Below are 22,790 nucleotides of genomic sequence, written 5' to 3'. Positions count from 1 at the left end.
CTGGAGGAGTGCTTTTTAACTCTGGTGACATGGCAGATAAAGTCAATGGTCCAAATTCATCTCTTATATAACTCCATTGACCCTTCTAATCTTCTGCAAAGTTACACCAGGAATTCATTTGTCTCTCTTTCTACCAACCTGAATCAGCTCTGCTCCAGCTGTTAATTGTCCTTTTGTAGAGCAATGAATCAGAGATAAAAGGTATACAGGCTTACGGAACTGCTGAACAGGGAAAGGTTGTTGGGTCCAAAAAGGCTTTTATGTTTATCTCTACTCAGTTTTCCTGAGGTGCTACTAAAATCTTAAATCCACACTCTCATATAAAATGTCTAACTCATTAAATCCTATTTCCCTTGGTGACTTTATTTTGGTAAATCGCTTTTTGTGTTTACTACCTCAGTGAATTATCTTGGTCTGCATTACTTGTCTGGTCTTAAATTTCCTTTCTTCCTTTCGCTTCTCAGACTCATTTTCTATTCCATCCACCAGTCTCCTTTAAACAATTTCAGTGCTTCTAGAACAAACCTTAAGAGGTCTCTTTTGCCCAGTGAATTAACCCAAACTCTTTTAACCTCTGTATGCAGCACAAGGCTTTTCCTGACTTCTAGGAAGATAAAGCAAGGAGTTTTGATGAAACTGTCTCTCAGTCTGGCTGGAAGAAAGGGACAACCAAGCCAGGCCATATTTTCTTTTCATTTACACCTGTAAATTCTGAGTATCTCCAGTAAACCCTAGTAAACTCAGTAAACCCAGTAAACCCAATTCTGAGTATCTCCAGTAAACCCAAGAAAAAAACACCCTTGTGTGTGAGAATTACATTCCATCTTTTCCCCCATGTTTAAAATGGTGACATTTACATTTGCTCCCTTTTAATAGGAAAAGGGATTTCTACTAATATGCTTATAGAATGAGTCGATTTCAGAAAAAATGTAGTTACCAAGTGAAATCCACCCAGCTCTGTAAAACAAACTTGTCTCATCATATACATTCTGCCTCAGAGAAAAAAAATTATTTTCAAGAGAAGCAAGAGAAAAAAGCAACATCAAAAAGAGCTACAAACTTATTAGCCGAAAGGTAGGAAGTTACAGCCTGTAGCAATTAAATGTAGTGAAAATGAACACCTTGGGTCTGCAACTAATAGTCTCTCAGAGATTTCAAAGGCCAGGAAGCTATTTTGTTCTGCACTGAATTCCACATAGATGGACTTCTCAACCAATCAATCTTTGGAGTTCTTTGTGGAACCTTCATGGAACGTATTGCAGTGTTGTGGCCAATGTCTTTGATATAAGACCTTTCTTAAGATGGGCCATTCATGGATGGCCAGGTAGCCAGGAACGGATGTTAATCTCTCCCTTCCTATGGTCAGGGGTCAGATTGTAAAACAGGTTAAATTCCCAGAAGCAGAACTTAATGAGCCAGTGTCGTCTTTCTGTTTCATTATGAATGATCTTCTAATAATATAAAAGATATCTAGGACCATTTTTTTATATCCTTTGCATCCTACTATAGGTTTGCCAGCTCATAATAAAGTGGACATGTTCTGCTTCATGGATAATATAATATAATATAATATAATATAATATAATATAATATAATATAATATTTCTAAGTTTTCATTTGTGACAAATCATGGACGTTTCCTAGAGGTGTTAAAGATGCTTCACTTTTTCTAAATGGATTTGCTTTCCCTTTCTATCACCCTCAGTAAATTAAATTTACTGCTCATGGCCATTTCTAGAAGGGTCAGTAGGATGCTTGACTATAACTTTTTTGTTCAAAGTTTATTTGCTAAAATTTATCCCTGCTGTAAATCCATTGAATTCCATGTTTTGTTTTTTCTTTTAACATTGTAATTGAAGCCAGATCAGTGGAAACTGACCTCTGCTTTGGGACAAATGTAATATTTTATATTTAGGGACTGACCAAATTTGCGATTTTGTGGATTCCATGAAATCCGGCATTGCCCATGAAATCCAGGCAATGCCTATTAAACCCACAGGCGAAAAAATATCTTACAGAGCACTGCAGCAGCTCACTGTGGTAGGAAAGGGAGGCAGGGGGGTGCTGCCTGCTTAAAGGGCTGCTGGCAAGTTGGCTGCCACCCCCCCCCCGTCCCTTGCCACTGATAGGCTGTGAGGGCTGCTTGTCATGTGACCCCACTTCTCTTCACCAATCAGCAGTGAGGAGAGAGGTTTTATGACAGACAGCCTTCACAGCCAATCTGCAGCAAGGGATGGGGTCATCAGGGCCCTTCAACTAATCACAGTTTGGGGGGGGGGGGTGATGCTACTGCACTCTACCTGTGAAATGGCTGCCTGAGTCCACATTCTGGATGTGAAATCAGGGGGCAGCCCCCATGAATTAGGTAGGTCCCTGGTTATACTCTTGGTCCATATCACATGAAAGGACCAGCAAATAAAATCGACCTCTTACCATCACTCCTCTCTGTCAAACCTTCATTACATACATCAGCTTCTAGTTCTCATTTACATAAAACATCCAAATCTCTGAATTGTTACCATCCATCATTGTTTCAAAGCTTCCAGTTTTTGTATCAGTCTGCTTTGAATGCTGGCTCTTTCCCATCATGACAATTTCCATTATCCTCGTCGTTTAGTCCCCAGGAGTAAGGGATTAAATTTCTAAAAATATAAGGAAGGATGTTATTAATTTTGCTCACTTCCTTGGAAACTCCTTCATACGTGCTGTTCGGATGATGTCTACCTAAGAGCATTCAGTGTTTCCATAGCTATTTCCTTTCTTATCTAAATAATCTCTCACTCCTCCCATTTAGTCTAAATCCAGTATCTATAAGTTCTTCATGTTCTGTCTGGTCTGTTTAGACAGAAGTTACATAATTATCTGAGAAAACCATCCTTTCCTTATCTTTCCTAGATTTACTAGTGTTTGTTTCCTTGGTTATCTTAAGCATATTTTGTATATGTATATCATCAGAGGATTTTTAATATTGATTGAACAGCATTCTGTAGCTTCACTCGTGTTATTTTTTTCAGTTTCTCCAATAATTTTGTAATGGCTGAATACTGTCTCTCTCAAATGATACTTTGCATTTACCATATTTACTTGAATACAAAACAAATCAGAATATAAAATGACTCCCCAATAATTAGATTCTCTAAATGGAATATTTATAAATTTGTTACAATTTTACAGGTATAGAATCTAATTATTGGAGGTTTGCCTTAAATTTGTCCCCCTCCCACTGCTACAGTGGGGAAAATAGATCTGGCAGGTCTTATTAGACCAGCTAAATAGTTGGAAAAAAAATTCTTAGCTTTTGGGTTTAAAAGCCCTACATCAGGCTGAAGGAAGCATCTGCAGTTGGTGTGTGCTCTTCCTGGATGGAATGAATATTAAAGAAGCCAGAGACTGGTATGCATTTTCCTTTAGAAAAGGCTGGTGAAGAAGAACTTGTAATGAGCAAGGCTTTGTTTTCTGATGGAGTGTTAAATGCTGATAACAGAGCTGATAAATGCTCTTTTATCAAGGGGTGGGGGAGCCCTCCCTAATCACAGTGTCCTGCTGGGGCCTGGACATGCCTCCTTCAGCTCAGCACTATGCAAGGGAAGGGAGGGCTGCTCTAGCTCCCCCTCCTCTCCCTCCGCCCCTTCCCCCCTCCCCCCGGCTTCTAGCCTGAGTCACTGCAGGAATGTGCCTGCATTTCTGGGATGTCTGTCTGGTTACAAAACTGATTTAACCTATCCAGGTTAGACTAACCTGAAAAGATTAAATCAATTCAGACTCAGACTTTTTGAATCTCTGTCCCTAACCTATGTGTGTGTACTCCAGATTACACCCCCTCTGCCACAAGGGATACATGTGCTAATTAGCCCTTACTCATGACTGGAATATGTGTTCTTATTGTGAGTCCTGGGATCCACCAAAATGTATATGCAGATGAGGTGCAGGGCAACTTGGTCTGTCTCTACCTCATGCACCAGACTGAGAGAGGAGGTGACAGAGGGATTCTGGGTAAATTATTTTGGGTCCCTTTTGTTGATGTTTGCCAGATATTTAAGGCTGGTGAACAAATAGGAATCTCTGAAAACAGGAAAGAAAGATGCAGCTCAGCTGTGGGAGTGAAGAGGAAGTTGAAATGTATGCAATGTAGTTTCTGAGGTGGACTGAGACCAATGGGCACTACTACTACATATCTTATTCAGATGGGCTGCACTGGCCTACTTTTATGGTAGGTTCCTATCAGCATCTTGGCTTTTTTGGTGAAGATCAAGCATTTTTGGCACCAAGGGGAGGGTGTCAGAGCTGGCTCTGAACTTCCAAGTGCTGGCCTATTGGTATTGCAGTACCTCCAGGCCTGGTGCCAGTTCCCTGTGGAGAGAACACCTGCTCCCTCTTTTTTTAAGGGCCAAAAAGAAAAAAGGTTCCCATCAGCATGTTTGCCCAATAAGGGCTATGTGTTTTATAGTCATGTTTAATGCTGGATTCACTTAGTCAACTTCATAGCTGGTTTCCATTACTGAGCACATGTTAATTTTGGCAGCAGTTTAATTATGGACAACATATTTAATGAGGTTTCATTGTATGCAAATATAAGATAAGGCGCCTTTCCCCCCGTGCTGACTGGGGAAAAAATATTGAATACGGTATTATTCAAGTATCCAAAAATGCGCTAAACACCTCACACAACAAGCTCTAGAGAGAATATAATCTGGATTCTTCACAATGGAGAGGTAAACTGGATAACATCATCTGATGTGAAAAGACAATAATAAGGTGCTAATAAAATAAGGTTGCAGGTACAATAATAAGGTAACATTTCTCAGTAAAGGCATGATCCAATGCCACTGAAGCCTACTCTGAACATGTGATTATACATGCTCATACCTTGATGATTACTTCAAATGTAATTATTTCTATAAAATGTGCATGTTTGTTTAATATGATTTCCCACACATGTCCCAAAGTCAACAGTGAAATTTCAGACTTTCTTCGATGAAGTTGACCCCAGTGTAGGGGATAGTATAAGGTAGGCATGGAGATGCCTCAGAAAGAAGAATATAACATGAGTACCAATGTTTATGTTTTATTGTCAAAGTGAATATTGTGTGTGTCCTTTATATGGAAGGATAAAAGTGAAGGTAAAGCAAGCCTAGTCAGCAAAGCAGGTTTTTATATGGCACTGTTCATTTAAGAAACTAAGAGTATGTTGCAAACATCAGATATAGTGTGATATAATTATCTGTACTTCCTATTGTACAGCTGCAACATAGAGGGTTCCTATCCACATGCAGGGAGCCTGCTCTGATGCTCTGGAATTCAAGCACATCAGAGCAGACTTGACTAATCAAGTCTGCTGGTGCATGGACATTAACACACACCAGCAACCTCCAGCATCATGTGTATAAGCATCCTAGTGATGAATAATGGTGCTGGGGCATTTTAAACTAAAGCTAGTTTGACGAGCTTTAGTTCAAAGTGCCCCACCACCATCTTTTAGTGCAGGGACGCTGATACATGTGACACTCTGGGTGTTTTAATGAGCATGGCTCTTGGAGCTGCACTAATTAAAGTGCCCCTTCCATGCCTCCTGGAGCATGTGTATAAATGCATAGTGTATCTCCATGATTTGCCTAAGTGTGGATAAAGATGTCAAAGAACCCCTGTATATTTTCCTGCATAACCTGTTCTTTTCATGCGTTCTTGACTGCATGATTTTGTCAGTTTCCTTACCCATGATGACTTGGAATAAATTGTAATTGTACTTGTAATTCTTTCCCATATCTTGCTCATTTGGAGCAGCTAACATTGAAGATCCTTAAATAAAACTGCCCAGTGTATTCCACAGCCCTTGAAATCATACTTCATGAAGTTGAAATCTATGGGTAGCGTAGTATTAGAAAAACTGAATAGTGGATATTTAGTGACCCTGTGTGATCTTGACAAAATTTGCAAGGTAGCAGTGATGAAATATCTATAGGGACAGGTTCTCAATATTTTTTTCATCTTAAGACAGTGTTAAGAATAACAGTTAACTAACTTAACTAAGTAAGCAATTGCTTGGTCCTCTCACAACCTCTCTTACGTGCTGCCTATTTAATGATCAGACCACCCGTAGAGAATCACTTGATTTTTATCTCATTCAACTTCTGTTCACACTGTCCCAGTCAAACTATCTTTAAGCTTTTGTTTTGTTTGGTTTTTGCAAACTCACTGTGACTCATCCTAAATATGGGCACACTCTCTTTCTGCCTATCATCTATCATCTTTAGCTTTGTTTCTGTTACTGTATTTACAGCGGCATTTGCTCTAGTTAAAGATGAAATCTTCAGCTTTCCAAAATATCCTTAATCAGTCATGCATATATCTTTTGGGATGAAGGTTTCCATGTAGGACATTTTAGGGGAAAGGTGATCAAATCAATTCGAACTGTTTATCAGTTACCCAACATGACTAAACATCACTTTTCACCCCCCTTCTTTGTTCTAATAACTATAAAAGACATCCTTGAAACTGTCGTGGACTTATGTGGATTTCACTGACGTCAAAATTAAGGTGTGACTGGATATTATGTTTAATCTTTTTGAGTTTATACATGCTTTATATTATTCAACTTCTTCAGGCGTATTATTAATTTCTTCTTTTGGTCATTTGTTCTATTTTTTAAGGCTCCATTTATTAAGGATTTATTTGTAAATGTGCTGATTCCACGGAATACATATTTCCTTATCAAGGAACTTGTGAGTCAGTTAATCATGTTCAGTTTCAGGATGTAGCTAGTAGGTTGTTTATAAATTTAAGAGCCACTCGGATGGGGGACTTTTAGTACATGTCCATGAGCAAGGAATATAGAAAATCTGCCCAAATGCCTAAGTCAAGTAGTTCTAAGTATTCCTTTGTTTAGGAAAAGGGAAATTCAGCCCAGTATCACTCTTCACACTTAAATTAGTGTATAGACCTTGTGCTAGCTCTCTGCACAAGGGTGGATTTCATCCTTTGAGAACAGGCAGAATTGCCAATTTGTTCAAGTGAGAAAAAATAAACAAGTCCCAACATTCATGCCACCAAGGTGAGCTTTTATCTTGGCCTATTAATGTAGAAAGAATGGAAATGGTGTGTTTTTACTCTATTACTGGTACTTGTTTGTTAGTCTAAGCTATCATACGTCCTGTTAGGAACAACAAGAGGAGACAGATGATTCTCATTCCTTAAAGCAAATTAGGAATTATTTAAAATTAATTTTAAAAAAGTTAAGAAAGAGAGACTATATAGCACTCGTTGCTTGATGAAAAGGGGTTCAAATAAGACCATTCTTAATTCCATACAAATTCTGTAAGTTATTTAAAACTATGCTTTACTTCAGCCACACGCTCAGCCCTATTGTATTTGTTTGGTACATGCTTAAATGCTTTGTTGGATACTCTCAATGTTAAGTGATAATATATATGTTACCCAGAACAATTCAGAAGTAACTTCCTTATGCAGGAAAACTTTTTGGAAATTAGAAAATATGAAAAATGTTAATAAAAACATCCTCTGCCCTACCCCCTTTTTACTTCCCTTCTCTATGATCACATCACTACATCACTACAATGTCACTTACTTCAATATTTTCTTAAAACTTTGGCATTATTTTTGCCACTTAAAATCTTAATCACTATTAAATCAGCAATCAGATAATATTCAATAGAATGACTATATCAAACAGATTCCTGAGTAAATCTGAAGTGCATTAAAAAAACCAAAAAGGCAGGCAGGCAGAGAGAAGGAAAAAAAGTAGGTCTACCCTTTTGATTTAAAGAAAGGAAACATCATACTTCAACAATAAATTCAATATATCTTGGCAGGAGGTGTCAAGCCCCATCTACTGGCTATTAAAATGAACTTTCAGTGTACTGATATTGAGATCAGAGGCTGCATATATAAAAAGAGCAAGTAGATGCATTAAAGAATTGTAGTCCAATAACCAAATTATAGTTTTTAAATCTCTTTTCCTTAAAAATCTGCTGTATTTTCAGACTATAAAAGATAATTCTAGTGATAATTGCTGAATTTCTTGTAAGCACAGAAAAATGCCATTCATAGCATATGGGCCAGAATATTTAATTGTAGATAGATACTTTCTCCTATATATTTGAAAATTCATGAAGTAATCTTGCATTCTGTTCATAACAATACCCAGCAGCTCAGGTTATTCACAAAGAAAACTTTTTACCATTTCTATAGTAACTCTGTGATTCACGCTGTACCCAGGGTCATTCAAAAGTCCTATCACAAACAGCAAGGGACATGAAGAAAGAGTTTACATGCATAAATAATTGCCTCTTGTGGCTGCAAATTACGTGAAAAAGACTAGCCACGAAGGATGACAAGTTTTGGGGAGTGCTGCTTCCACAAATCAAGGGAAGTCCCTCCCCCAGGTGTAGCAAAAGTGGGGGTAGCTGAACTCTTTCCAAATTATTTGGTACATATCGTATTGGATTAGTTTTTTATCCCTTGGTTACCTGCACACCTGTGCATACATGTAATCTATTTATTGGGGAACACAAATGAAGTCAGTAATAGTTTGAAAGGGTAAGGAGAAAAGCATTTGGGCTGACAATCTTGACAGAGTAAAAATATTAGGATTTAAGTCTAATGTCACTAAAATAAACAGGGGAGCATTTGTTTTATGTACAAATGATGAGCCTTTGTCCAATATTCTGTAAAGGAAGAGTAACCCCAAGGTACTATATTTAACAGAAATTGGTGCAAAAATTCAGACCTATAACAGGGAACCAAAGATTTACAAATTTGGACAAGGATGGTGCATTTCTGCATATATAGTGTTCAATAAACACCTCCGTTTTCCAGCCAGACTGAGCCAAAAAAGGAAAGAGCAGGCCTGCCAGAAACTGCTGTGCAGAAAATCTGAGAATCAGCAAGGAATGCGATTAGTGTTAATAGAACATAACATCCCATCCGTTTTATGTTTATTTACTTTTAGGGGAACATTTTTGCTTCAGACCATATCCTGTTTCAAAAAGCCACTATACAGAAATTTAACATTTGTTATTATTAAGAAACTTGGACAGCAAAGTCATTTTAACCTGTCTCGTCTCAACTCAATGACTGTTCTGGTTACAGTTGCTATCTTTACTTCCTTTCCATTAATTCAGTTCTACATGCTTTCCAATCTCTGCAATCCACTGAGAGTATTCTCTCAATCTCTTACTGTATGAAGTTCAAGATTAAAATGGCATCCTCACCTTCTTCGACCTGTTAGCTGCCTTTGACTCAGTTAACCAAGTTTTTCTCCAAATCATGTCTTCCTTCAGCTTTTACGATTCTGCCCTCTCCTGGCTATTCTCCTACCCTTCTAATTATCCCATCAGTGTTTCAACTGGATGATCCTAATTCCCAATGCAATTATCATTGGAGAGGTTAGAGACCTGTTCCCCCCACACATACAGTCTAATTTTTACCAATTCTCCCTGCATAACAGCCTAATATTTCAACTTTCCTGTATGTAGTTCCTGGTCCTCGCTTTCTCATGTCTGGATTATTACAACATCCCCCTTTCTAGTCCTCAATGGAAGTTAAGGCAAGTTCTGGATCTGATCCAGGAAGTGTTTCCATTAAGTTCAGTGAGTTTTGCTTCAGGATCAGTGACTGAGCTGGGTGCTGGCTTGAGGATCCCCCTGACTCTCAGTCCCAAGAACTAAGCATTCAGTCCTTTCCATAGATTTGTATTAATAACTACATCTATTGTGCTTTTATATTGTACTTCTGAAACAAAGCCTTCCCTACCCCCATTCATTTTCTTTGTTGAAAGATATCATATGTAAGGATCAAACTCTGGTTCTGATTTAGAAAGATACATAAGCATATTCCTAATTTTAAGTAGGTGAATAGTAATTAGGATGCTCACATAATTTGAGACGCATGCTTAACTTTCAACCTGAAATGGGGACTTTTATCTTAATATTGAAACTCTTCAACAGCTGAAGTGGAATCACAGAGGCAAACTAACCTTGCTATGCTACTAAACAAAGTGGGATGTATTTTGTTAACTTTATTTTCTCAAAACATTATTCCAGCAGTTTTGGTTCTGTGGTCCCTGGGAGATTCTGATACTGATACTATTTTGTATCATTAATCATATTGTTTTTCTTTGTAAAGAACAAAATTCCCACCAGTGTTTCCTGGACCAATCTTTGAAACTGCTGAAAATTTCAAAAGACGAATGATACCAAGTCAGATGTGGATAGTTACAGTGTTGCGTAGTCCAGACCTTTTTATAGTCTTCATTTTGTCTTGCCAGCTCATGATGAGCAGACAGTTTTGTCATAACAATCTGGATGAAGTAGAGGCAAAATTAGTTGGAGAATCTGGGCCTAAAGTAATGCAGTGGAGAGTCAGACTTTCTGTCTCTATAAATACTGGGTAAACATCTTTAGAATACTCCAGCACCAACATCCCCTTTTTAGACACAATGATCAGTATCCAGAAGGGTAAAATACAGACCACAGTATACAAGAAACCCACAGACCAACACACATATCTGCACAGAACCAGCAATCGCCCGAAACACACCAAAAAAGCTGTGATATACAGCCAAGACCTCAGATACCACCGCATCTGTACTGAAGAGAACACCCAGGATTGCCACCTCACCAATCTTAAAAAGGCTTTCACCCAGCAAGGACACTCCTCCAGAGAGGTAGATCGCACGTTTGAAAGAGCCACCTGGATACCACGTGAAGAACTGCTGCAGTACAGAAGAAAAACACCCACAAATCGCACACCGCTGGTTATGACCTATCACCCATCCCTTGAACCTGTACAGAAAATCCTCAAAAAATTGCAACCCATATTAGAAAAAGACCCTATTCTTAAAAAGATCTTCCCAGAGCCACCCATCCTAGCCTTCAGACAAGCACTGAACCTCGCCAACCTCATCACCAGAAGCAAACTTCCTCAAGCCCAGAACACACCAAAAGGATCCAGACCGTGCCATGACAAGAGATGCAAAACCTGCCAACACATCTCCACCACCCCCACTATTACTACACCCCACAACAGAGCCATCAGCATCCCAGGATCTTACAGCTGCACCTCCAGGAATGTGATATACCTCATCCAATGCACCAAATGCCCTGATGGAAGATATGTAGGAGAGACCAGACAACAACTGCGCACCAGAATGAACGCACACCGGAAATCCATCAAAGACAGAAATACCCAATTACCGGTGGGGGCACATTTCTCACAGGAGGGCCACTCTCTCTCCAATCTCTCAGTCCTGATCCTCAAGGGAAATTTACACAACACGTCCCAGAGACGAGCCTATGAGCTCCATTTCATCAACCTGCTGGATACTAGAGATCAGGGACTAAACACAGACATTGGATTTTTGATACATTACAATCCGCCTGGCAACTGACTCCCCAGCCCAGCCCCTGGCTTGTTTACTTTTCATTCCATCCAGGAAGAGCACGCAGCAACTGCTGCAGCTTCCTTAGCCTGACGAAGGGTTTTTGAACCCGAAAGCTTGCTTAATAACTATTCTCCAACCATTTGGGTTGGTCTAATAAAAGATATCAAATTCACCCAAGGAACCTTGTCTGCCTATATCCTTAGACCAACACGGCTACAACCTAAACCCGGGTAAACATCTCAGCACATGTAAAGTCAGGCAGTTATATACAGTATGGGTAAAATCTATTGCTGTGTAGAGGGCCTAGGAACCATTTAACACCCAGTGGGAGCATCTACACATGCTTGTTAAAGCGATGCAATAATAAAGAATAAATATTGCTCCTGGGCACTGCATCTACACATGCACCTGGGACTGTAGCGTACTGAGAAGGGTTGGAGCAGCTCTGGCTGGCAGGGGCCCCTGGGGGTCAGCTTGCCAGCCCAGGGTTGCTCCTGCCCAGTTCAACGTGCTGCTGTGGGGTTGGTTGGGACACGAGTGTGCTCTAGTGCAGGGCTAGCTTTGTGCCCCAGCCAGTAAAAAACTCCACAGTAGGCTACGACTAGTATTTACAAGTACTACACTGCTGCAGAGTTAATTAGTTTAGTCCAGCCTAATAGGGCTGCATGTGTAGATATAAAACATAGTCTACTCCATAGTAAACATCTAGTGTAGACGTGCCCACTGTAAAGTGTATACAGGCTTAATTCAACACTCACTGGGTGCATCTACATGTGTGCCTTACTGCAGTAAATCATCACCGTCTACATGTGCACCCCTATTAAGTACAATAAATTAATTAACTCCCCTGTAAGATAGTACTTTCTGGGACAAATACTATTCCACAGTGGAGTTATTTAGTGCACTGAAACTCATGTGTAGATAGTGACTGGAGCTGAGGAGGGCACGAGGGTGCTACAGTGTGCCTGCCGGCTAGCCCCTCATGCCCCATCCAGCCCCTCCTCAGCACATTGAGTCAGAGCGGAGCAACTTTAGGCTGGCAGACTGACCCCCCCATGGTTCCTGTCCAGCTGGGGCTGTTCCACCCCAGCTCAATGTGGTGCGGTCCTAGGCATGTGTGTATACACGGCTCCCAGGGGCAATAAACTCCTGTGTGAACTGCACCAGATTTTATTGCTATGTGCTAATTGCATGTCTGGATGCACCACTGAGGGCAGGGACAAAGTTTCCATGCACTTTAATGATGTGGGGTCAGAGCCCAACTCCAGAGGCTTTGCGTTGCCCCTTAGCATAGGTGTAAATTTCTACCTAACACACTTCTGTCTCCCCCAAACCAATGGAGGCTCTGATCTTAGAATCATGCTATTTATTTTTCACCAAAACTATCAACATATATAGTCTTCAGGAATGCCCCTAAAATTTCATCATAATAAGAACTGTGGGATTTTGATGTGAAAATAATGTATTAGCCAAAATAATTTGTTCTTATTCTTGTATCTATTTTCCACTGTATTTTCTTTTAGAGGTAATTATTTTAACAGCTGCACTTACCACTGAGTAATGTGCAATACAGTAAGCGCATCTACCTGAGTTATTTACTGTGCAGTTGACTAATTAACTGCACAGTAAACATCTCAACATCTATGCATGATTCCCTATTAGGGTGCATGAAAGTAGTAAACACCACAGCAGGGTAGGACTTGTAAACAGAAGTCCTGCTCTGATGCAGTTTTATTTGTGTGCAACAGTACACATGTAGACATTGACCTGCCCAGCTGGGGCACAAGGATGCTTCAGTGCAGGGGTTGCCTGCCAGCTAGCCCTGCACTGAAGAACCCTCATGCCCCAGCCAGCCCTTCCACAGCACATTGAGCCCAATCAGAGCAGCCCTGGGTTGGCAGGCCCCTGGATCCCCTGCCTGCTGGGACTACTGCAACCCAGCTCAGTGTGCTGTGGTCGGACACACAGGTAAACCACGCACAGAGGAGCTCTGCAGGAACAATAAGCTGTGTAGCAATAAGCTCCACAGTTTATTGCTGTGCATTAATGACTAGTGTAGATGTGCCCAGTTTGGGACAGAAATGACTTGGCATTAATTTTATGGCTGTGATCCACCTGCTGTAATACAGCCCTGTTCAAGTGCTTCTCCCTGCACAGGCACAATTACACCCCAGCCGTCTCAGTATGCAGTCCTGATCCTCTTCAACCATGGCCCCAGACTCACCCTCAGCTTTTTGTACTGCCTGATGCCTAGGGATGAAGAAAGGAAGTGCAACTGGAGGCAGAGAGAGAGACCAGAAATTCCAGATGATACGGGGAGTGACAGACAGGTGAGAACCTGGGGGCCGCATATCAACACCTTGTGGGTTTAAACAGCCCAAGGACCACTAGTTGGACAAGCCTGTCCTAGCCCACTGCTTTGACCATGTCATCCTTCCCAGTGAATGACTCCTCTGGTCTTCTTGTTTCAACCCTACATGGCTTGTGTACACTTGATTTATCTCCATCTTATCTATTCTCTTTTATATTGTATGGGAATTGGAGTGGCCCTCTGACAACAATTCTCTGGACAACTTTTGGAGTTTTGAAATTTGTTTTTGCAGAAAACAAACCCTTTGAAACATCTTTGCAAAACAGACTAATTAAAATGGTTCCTTTCAAATTGAAAACTTGAGCTTTCAGGACTCATGTGCTCTCTCTTTATCTCATTCTCATGTCAGAAGTGACCAGAGGGGTCTGGACCTCAGAAAACTTCCCAGCAAAAACTTTTTTGCAACTGACATGTCTCTATGCAATGTTTTGAAAATATTCTAATCAGTTGCAATCAAAATGTCAATTGACCCGCCTGATTTGTACATGTGTTACATTTTCAAATGGGTACTTTTATTCCTTCTCCACTGCAGTCCCTAAGGAGCTCCCTCTGAACATCCCTGAGCTCCTTCATTTACCTCCTTCAGATCACTCCTTGAAACTCACCTTTGACAGGATGTCTAAAAGCAATTAATAGTGTTTATACTGCTGTAGCAGTAAGCCTATTATATTGACCAATATTGCTTTTTGGTCCTCCTCACTCTCATCTTTCTGTCTGTATTATACATAGATTGTAAGTATTGAAGTGATGTAGCTGTGATGGTCCAAAATATGCAAGAAGCAAGTATTTTTTGTGGAAGATATCTTTTATTGGAGCAACTGCATGGTTGGGGTAAACTTAGACAAGCTTTTGAACACAATGCATTCTTTGGGACCTCTTCCTTCTAAGGTAGCACCCAATTTCACTGTACTACAGTCCATACTCTCTTTGGGTTGTTCTCCTTCTGGCCCCATATATCTTCTTTACTTGGTTGTCCAGTGAACCAACTTCAAAAGGAAGTGTGTCAGGTGGGAAGTGAGACATGTGAGGGGAGCCCTAGAACCTGAAGAATGCATTGAATTTGACAGCTTGTTTAGTTGGTTGGAAGTGACCTCAAGTTCACAAAAGCTCACACTATGCATCTCTGATTTAGTTAAGTCTATAAGGTGAAAATCTACCATGCCTTCTGCCTGACATCAGATTAACTTCAGACTAGCACAGCTAACTACCTATCTCTGCTTATGAATATTGCATTGATAGAAAACCCTGGCATCTCAACGGGTGTCTCTTTTTAATCTTAGAAGGTAGGAACTCAATTAAGTGCTCCTCTACAGCTTAATTCCTTTCTGTGCATTAAATGTTTGCAGTATTACCAATATAAGGACATTATATCTTCCATAAGAGCTAACTTTTATAAATTTATTTATTTTTATGAATCTAGCAGCAGTAGTAATCTCATTTCTTAGTTTTGTCACCAGATGGCAGCCTCTGCACACATCAGGAATACATCACAGTGCCTTTATCAAGTTGGGTTTAAAATATTTTTCATGAGCATTAGTGTCATTCAAAGTGACTCCATCATTACACCCACCAAATTCAGGGTTGTCTTCATTTAATTTATTTCAGAACAACTGAATGGGCTTAAACTCAGTTATGGCACAACCTGCCTGTAATGTTTTTAATTAACATTTCTAACAGGTTGAGATCCTGAGGTGGTGTAAGCCTGTATTCCTCCACTGATCCCAAAGAAGGCAAACATCAGTGCTGACATCCTGAAGTCCTTACTTAAGCTCCTATGAATCTTTATGTATAGGGAAGCATGTGCAGTGTGGATCACAGTGTATGTGTGCATGTGAGTATACGTAGGGCTGGAATAAGGGACTGCCACTCACAACTTGGTGCCACTTCTATCACTTGGTTCAGACCCATGGAAATCCCTCCATGCATATGTTGCAATATCCTACCAAAATTGACTAGAGGGGAAAGGAAGCAGGTCATTCTTTTCTGGATCCCAAAAATATAGGGGCCTAAGCAGCATAAGTTTCTCTGTCGTCTCCTCTTTAGTTTGAATACTGCCACTTCACCCTTGTAGAGGTGTGCCAGATGGCTGGCAGTTATTGTCCAGTGTGGGACCAGTGAGAGACAGTGAAGCCAAGACACGGGGCATGAAAGGTTTTAAGAAGGCATCTATGATATTAGAAAGATGTCTTAATCCTGTGGAGGAGATCTCATAAGACTCTAATCAGTCAATTTCCCCATCCACACCAACTCGCCTGTATAAGAAATGGAAGCGACTTGAGTCAATGGGAGTTTTGACTGTGTAAAGGACTAAATATAGTTACCTGGATTTGGAATGTGAAAATTAAGTGCAACAGCTGCAACCAACCCTTCCCCCCATTCTACCCATTTGACAGGCTGGTAAAGCTTGATGACAATGGTTAATATAATGTAGCCAACAGGGCATTGCACTTCCTGCCATGATGAGACATAAGCTATAACGCTAAGGTAATCAAATTTTTTGGCTGATAGTGAGTCAGCCATAAAGAATGATTATACAGTAAAGGGGAAAGGGTGGTGCAATATGCTGCAGTGGGGAAGCTTCATTCCATATATATCGTTACCTCTCAAGTAGTAACTACAGAAAAACAAAGGCTGCAATGAAGAAAAGGTGTCAGCTGGAAAAGGATTAATGGGAGTGTTCACTTGTGTGACTATTACTCCAGGAATGAAGGGTTATTATACGACTTCCTCCTAAACTGTTTTCACCATTTTCCCACTATTTTCTGTATATAATTATGAACAGACCAAGATTTTCAAAACTACCCTAAAGTTAAACTCAAATAAATTTTCTGATTGTAAAAAGTGTTTCATTTCCATTGAATCCAGTGAAAAGCTAGACACCTATTTAAGGATTTAAGAGCCTTACTTTATACTTCTATTTTTTGCATCTCTTTCATATATGTACCTAAATGAGGATAGTTAGATGTCACTGCAAAGTATTATTCCCTTTCTCTGTCACTCTACACAAGTTGCCATACCATTTACCAATAGAGAACAAGATAGCTCTGAAGCCACACCATAGATCTATATACTTTTAATATTCTGGAGGGTTTCAGAATCTAACTTTCACAGTCACATTGCCCCTGGACATGAACACACCTAGAATACTCTATGTCCTGAAATCCTGAACCAGGTCTGAGCTTTGGGGATCACACTCATCTTTAGTTTAGTATTATAAACTAAATGTATTCACTTTTGGGATGAAGGATGGAGTCAAACACTGCACAGCACATTCCCTAACAGTGCTGGGAGGAAAAATGTTGGTCAATTCCTTTGTTAAGAACGTTGTCCTTACTAGAATAACATGGGCTATATAATGTCCATGCTGTAACATTTCTTGCCTGCTGCCTATTTTCTGTATTCCAGAAAGCCAGAATTACAGTGCTATCTAGATCCAAATCATCCCTTTCAACCTCTAAGCTCTGGTTCTAGAAAGTCCAAACCTGACTCCAATATTGTTCTATAAAAAAATGGATAATCCCACATGCTTGGGTATCATACAGTTACGACAGCTAAACTATAAGGCCTCAATCCTGTAATGTGCTCAACTATCATATTCTTCCCCAAAATTTGCTTTAAAACACCACCTGGTGGTACACTGGTATGGGATGTTCATATCCAAACCAAATTCTAAATGCTTAGTTATGATTAAAAAATGGCTGATGGCTCTAACTCTAGCATAGCAACCAACACCATTGGAAACAGATAATTAGAAGCATTGATTAAATCAGTTGTGCAGGCAACCAAACCACAGCCACTCTGATCAAAGGCTAAGGCAGATCATTTATTAATCTGTAGATAATGAGGTGTATTAACGAAAAATCATAAAGACACTCATTAAGGCCATGACCCTATAATGGGATATGAAGGTGCTCAGTAATTTGTAGTTGCTTGGTGTTTTTCCATCCTGACCTTACATTTCATGCTGTTGTAGATTTGTAAATATTGTAATAGCTGTTTATTCTCAGCTGATCTTATGTCTAATCACAGTAAGTTCATAACATTTCTAGAAATTCCTTGTTTTCGCTTGTCTTTTCTCTATGCATTAAGTAAAATACAGTAAGTAGGGAGAAAAAAATGGCCATGGAAGAAGATATGCTTTCATAATCATAGTGTTGAATTTTACTTGCAAGGTTTCAAAGATTTCAATGTGTTTTTAAAAAATGCTTTAACCTGGGGAAACACACATGTGTATTTGTACTGTGAATCCACAGTGTCTGCCTACTTGAGGCTGGGATTAAGTGTGCAAATTGATCCTGACATTCTGTCAACAGCACCCAGTGCTCAGCTCCAACTGGGACTGCCTCACACAGCAGTTGTGGGTTCATGCCACCCCTTCTAAAGATAGCAAACTATGATCAAGAAGTCTTTGCTCTTGTTTCAAGCTCATTAGATGAGTGATGACAGGTTATAGTGGAGATCCCTTGTGGCCAGACAACAAGCAAGGCCCCCAACTGCTGCTGTCCACTACAATTGATGTTGAATTTAGCCAGCTGTTGTAACAACCATTATGACTTAAGATACAGACCTCCCTGTGCTCTGTGGTTAGCACTTTTTGTAAAAGTTTCTCTGTAAGAGCCTTCTCAGTCATAACGCTATATGTTAGTGCTTAAATATGGGCTTATTATATCTTTTTCATTTATTCCCTCCCTTTCTTAATGCATACAGGCTGTGTCTATACGAGACACTGACTGCTCATAACTAATGCACAGTAGCATTGCATGCATGGCACAAAGCATGTAGCAATGATACTGTGCAGTCAGTGTCACTTAAAAGCTGTTCAGCGATGCTACTTTTGTATGCAAGTACTCATGTAGATGTGGCCAGAAAGTAGCTTTTCTCCTAATCATGCTGTCTCTTAATTTTCTGAGCCTGAAGCCAAGCACACCCACAGTGGGGAAGCATAAAGGCAGCCTTTTCCTCCCTTCTATTTCTTTCTGGGCTGGATTTGCAAGTTTGTACTCTTCTTTGCTTGTAGCAATGGACTGGAAAACTGAGAATTGTGTTTTATTTTCATATCGTATTCTGCTAACAGAAATCAGGTGTTGCATGTGTAGCTAGCCCAGTTTTGCAAGGCAAATGCTTGAATTCTTTCTCTCTCTCTTTTTCTTTTGGTTTAATCAGATCTCATTATTAACAGAGCTTGATCAAATGAGAAACATTTTTGTAGTGAAGATGAAAAGTTCTGTAATGTGAGTGAAAAAATATTTGCAATGACAGTTCCTACCTATTTCATGGAAACTGGCTTTGCTGGGTTCATTTTATGCTGGTGAGATTTTTGGCACAGTTCTCAACATCATTATAAATTACAGTTTGAGTTTTTCTTGTAGAAGTAAAGATATAAGCAATTTAGACCCAATACATTTTAGACTCAGTAAATGCACAGTTCAGAAGACTAACTGAAGGCAGCAAAAGTAGTTTGAAGTGGATTTATAAAAATATTTCCCAGTTATGAGAACAGAGAGAATAACGGGTTCAGAAAAAGTAAGTCACTGTGACTAAGCATTTACATTAAAAAGAAGTAAACTTAAGTCTTCAGGTTCTAGCAAGCACAAATACTCCTCTCACCACCATCCTGTAAAGTTTAACACTGTGTGCGAATGTGTGTTTGAGCATCCTAAATCCCTTATGCAGAAACATGGGAAACTAAAATTAACAAAGGATTTTAAAGTTGTTTGATGGTTTGTTAGAATTTATTAGAATATGATGAAAAGATGTTTTATTGCTCTGTAATTCAGCTCCAAATAGCAGTTCACTGGCCTATTTTTTATTTTAAAACATTACACCATATTTGCTGCCAAATGAGGCAGTGTTAGGCATCAAGGCACAGCTTTCAGTCTGAAATCCTGATATGACTTTTGTGCTTTATGAGGTATTGGGTTCCTTAGGGTAGTGGTTCTGAACCTTTTTTTTTTACCTGGACCCATTTGTAAACATTGATGATCTGTCCCAACCCAGTAAATAGTTTAAGTAGAAAACAGCCCCCCGGCCCTGCCAGTGCCCCTTGCTCCCAACCCGCTGCTCCCAGGCCCCAGGCCCTCAGTGTGTGGGGTGGGGGGTATATATGGCACGGGGGACCCCAAACAGCCCTTGCAGGCTAGAACTCTGTCAGCCTGCAGGGGAAAACCCACAGATGCTCATGTTTTCCTCCTTTAAAGGAGAATTCATTTTTAAAGTTTGTTCACAACCCTTTCATATATTCTTGTGACCCACTTTTGGGATGCAACCCATGGGTTGAGAAACACTGCCTTAGAGCATTTTCTAAATAAATTGCCATAACCAAAATAGAAAAATAGGTCATTTTCTAAATAAATTGCCATAACAGCAATATAATATTGAGCAACAGCAACTGTTTCCTTATTTCAATCCCTTGTTTGCTGTTCAAAGGGAGACAAGGATCTTCCTTCTTCCCTCTGGAGAAATTCATAGTGATGGATGAAATGTCAAGACTCACTGAACAAAGTATTGATCTAAATCCAAACAGAATAAGAGAGCTTTTATGAAAAACTCCCACTGCATTTCAGTGAAGCTGAGAGAGACAGTTTTGAGAGAGGTTCGTTCTCTTAACGTTTCTGGCTTCATACAATCTGCATAATGTTACTATTTGTGGGGTGTGTGCCTTGAATTTCCTTTTTACTAATTTAAGCATGAACATTTTTTTCCTTTCAATGCCAAGCTATTCACTGACATTTCATGCTTTGAATTATTCCCATAGCTCTCTTAGCCAGCCTGGTTCACTGAAATGAGCTGCCATGTTTGTTGTCATTGCATAATGAGAATTTAAAATGTACTACCTTGATACCCAATAGAGCATGACCTTACAATATGCATGAAATTTTGGCCCTGTTGAAATCAGTGACAAAATGCACATCAAATTTAATGGGCTCAGAATGTTATTATAGTTTTTTTGTTCCTCTGTGGCCATGTCTATACATGCGCTTTCATACATAATAGCCTATTTTACTGCATTTTAAAGTGTCAAGTAAAAAAGTGCAATTACACTAATGCATAATAAAATAGGCTACTACACATTGTCACCTAAAAACCATGCACATTCATTACTGTGCATTAAGACAGCCTAAGGCACATTTCTTTAGTATCTCAGGGCACTTTTACATGTGCTCTGGGAGTGGGGGAGGTGGTGCTTTAATTAGAGTGGCTCTGAGAGCCACTCTAATTAAAATGCTGCATGTCTCCTGTATCAGCCTCTTGCCTCCATTTTGAAGCATGCCCCAGCAGACTCAATTAATCGAGTCTGCTCTGATGCACTGTAACTACAGTACATCGAAGCAGCCTCTGCACTCAAGTGCAGGCGCCCTCACATTAGAGCTACTAAATTTAATGCACATTAGAAAAAGCTCCTTAATGCACATTTAGATGTGCCCTGTGTATACTACATACATTGATGCAGATCCAGTTAGGGCTAATCCATTTTTCAGTAATTTTTAGTGAAAAATAAAAATTCAAAAAAGCTAATTACTAAAACTTTGGTCCAAGTTTTCTTTTTGTTGCCCAAAGGAAGAAAAAATGGCTTGTGATGAACCATTCATGACTATGATACTAAGGTTGGAAAAAAAAGGCCTCCATTGGCCAGTAAATAGTTGGTGCTTGCAGTAATGAAAATTCCACGAGTTTGCAATCCAATTTACAATCTGCAAACTTTAAATAACGTTATTCCTTTTTACACATACAAGGAACCCTACATTGAAATAACAGAGAGACACAGAAAGAATTACATTTGCCTGCAAACCCTAAATATGACTCCTTTCTGCTTATGTGTCACAATTACACAAACACAAGCTACTTTATCCACGGGATCCTGCCTCATCCAATGTGTGCAATGGACAGTGTTCCACCAGCGAACAGCTTTGCAATGTTGTTTTCTCATTGTTGTTCAAGGAGTGGCCCCAGGCCTTTTTTCCCTGAACTCTCTTCAAACACTGCTATGAAAACAGAATTACTAATTTCCTTAGGGACTTTCTGTGGTGTTCATCATTATCCTGTCTGAGTGCTCCACAAACGCTAATGAATTTATTTTCACAAAACTCTTGTGAGATGAGGAAGTTGACCTTTTCCCATTTTACCGTTGGGCGATTAATATCAACTGCATGCACTAATTGGATTGGGAGTACTCAATCTGAGGCTTAGGATCTTGTTTTTCCATGTAGTTGGTATTATATAACACTTTCTATACGCAACACACATCTATCATTATCTTTGGACAACACAGCCTCTCTTTAAGGCCCTTGGAAAATGAGGAACACACAATTGGTGATGGTCTCTCTCATGTAGGTCTCTCTCTCCCTCAATTTCTGACAGATGCAGGGTGGAATCTGATACTTCAGGGCACTGTTTGAGAGACTATCCATTCTGTTTCTGTATCCCCCTGTGCCATTCACTACACACCTTCCAACGTCTGTAACAAATGAAGCAGGGGTCTAACAGGCATCCACACGAAGCCCTTAGCTCATCCCCAGAGCAGGTCTCATTTGAGTACTGAATGAAGTAGGGATTCTGTGGCAAAAATAGCATGTGAACACCTCACTCATGACTTCATCATAGGAAGCACAAGGAGGGAAGGGTACAAACAGGCGTTGCTTTTGTTGCGGTATCAGCCAAACCAGGATGCACAGCCAGTTCAATTGATCAGCAGAAACTAATGTCACCAAGGCCTTTGTCCTGCAGTCAGTTTGTGGACCAGATCCAGCATAGGTTCGGTGTGCAGGGAAATCCACAGGTTTGATCTGGCGTGCCAGCTGAGCCACATGCATCAGATTTGGCCCCAGCCCAATACCATATCCTGATGTGATCTGACATGTGGGGGTTATGTCATTTGGCCCACCGGGCTCCACAGAACAGAAAATTTAGTATCAGGGGATTGATGGCAGCATTAATTATAGAAAGGGATACCCAGGGTATGCAATTTTCACTGCCACACATGCTTTCAGACGTGCACCCTCGATCAGGGATTCCCAGGGCATA

Source organism: Alligator mississippiensis, chromosome 2, assembly GCF_030867095.1.
Source record: "Alligator mississippiensis isolate rAllMis1 chromosome 2, rAllMis1, whole genome shotgun sequence".
NCBI classification, from domain to species: domain Eukaryota; kingdom Metazoa; phylum Chordata; order Crocodylia; family Alligatoridae; genus Alligator; species Alligator mississippiensis.
The sequence above is the reverse complement of the archived record's forward strand: the minus strand, read 5'-3'. Positions refer to the sequence as shown.